A 1,425-nucleotide genomic window follows, 5' to 3' on the forward strand; every position below is an offset into this window, starting at 1 on the left:
GTCATCATGGATGATTAGCTTCATGTGTTGTGAACCGGAGCCACAGCAGACTTTTACAAAGACACACATCAGTGTTTCTGTTACCGAAACACCCAGGATTAAAACCGGTGACAAGACCACTTATTTCAGTGTCTGGTTCTGCGCTGGGCCTTGATGATGCACAGAGCCTCCGGAGAAAGCTAATGCTAAGCTAAACCTCGAGTCATCACGTGAAAACGAGAAATATGCACAAATAAAGTCAATAAAACCACCACACACATAAAGAACCGTTTAACAATGATCACACACGGAGCCAGGCTTGTTGATTTGGAAGTTTATTGCTCACATTTCATCTACAATGGGTCATAGCCGAGTGGTTTTCTCCCGGAGCTAACAAGCTAGCCGCGACAAGCTAACGGGAAAATTCACTGAATACAAGTAGCATATTATGCATTGAAAACGTCACTAAAACAGGCAACTGCTTGAAGCAGCCTTTATGATGATCACACACGGAGCCTAGCTTGTTGATTGTGTAGTTTATTGCTCACATTTCATCTACAGTGAGTCGTAGCCGAGTGGTTTCTCTCGGAGCTAAGGCACTATTAGCCGCGACAAGCTAACAACCTTCACCTTCACAACATTCATTGAAAACAGGCAGCATATTATGCACAAATAACGTCAATAAAGCAGCAACTACTCGAAGCAGCCTTTACGATGATCACACAATGAGCCTGGCTTTACACATTTGTGGTTTATTACAGACTTTTCATCAACAATGAGCTGTAGTCGATTATAACAAGCTAACGGGTAACCTCGAAAAACCATTGTCCACTTGCACAGATAATGTCCGTCTTTGAATCGTATGGGCTCCTGCAGATCCTGGTGTCGTCCATGGGGGTATATTTAGAGATCCATAGGGCATGGCAGATGCAAAGAGATAGCCTCCAAACAGCAGTTATTTTTCAGGCAAGAGCCCCTTCCAAGCGTCCGGTGTGGAAGGTTTGTTTCCAAATAATATCCTGTGTGGCCATTGTTCACAAAGTGATAAACAGTAGGTCCTTTCCAACAATAAAAATTAAAATGCACCGATCGTAGTTTCAATACTTGAGACAACGAGCGGAGTGTTGTTGTGATGCCACAGACAGCGTGTGGAGGGGGCGTGTCGGAAAGGGTCAGAGGTTCTTAAAGAGACAGAGGCCTATTTCAAGTCATTTGCTAACGCCATTTTGAAAGAGCAATTTTATACAAGGCAGTTATTCTAATTTACTGCATTGACAGACCAACAGAAGGTTTCGTCATCATTGTAGTGTCCTATAGACTGGTGCTATGTGGCTGAAAAAAGCATAATACCCCCTCTTTAAGGCGAGACACTGCAAAGCCAACAGGGAAAAGTGAATACATTGAGTGATGTCAGCACGAGAGTCCCCCCCCCCATCAGAATACAAA

This window comes from Gobius niger (assembly GCF_951799975.1).
Source record: "Gobius niger genome assembly, chromosome: 7".
Taxonomy (NCBI): domain Eukaryota; kingdom Metazoa; phylum Chordata; class Actinopteri; order Gobiiformes; family Gobiidae; genus Gobius; species Gobius niger.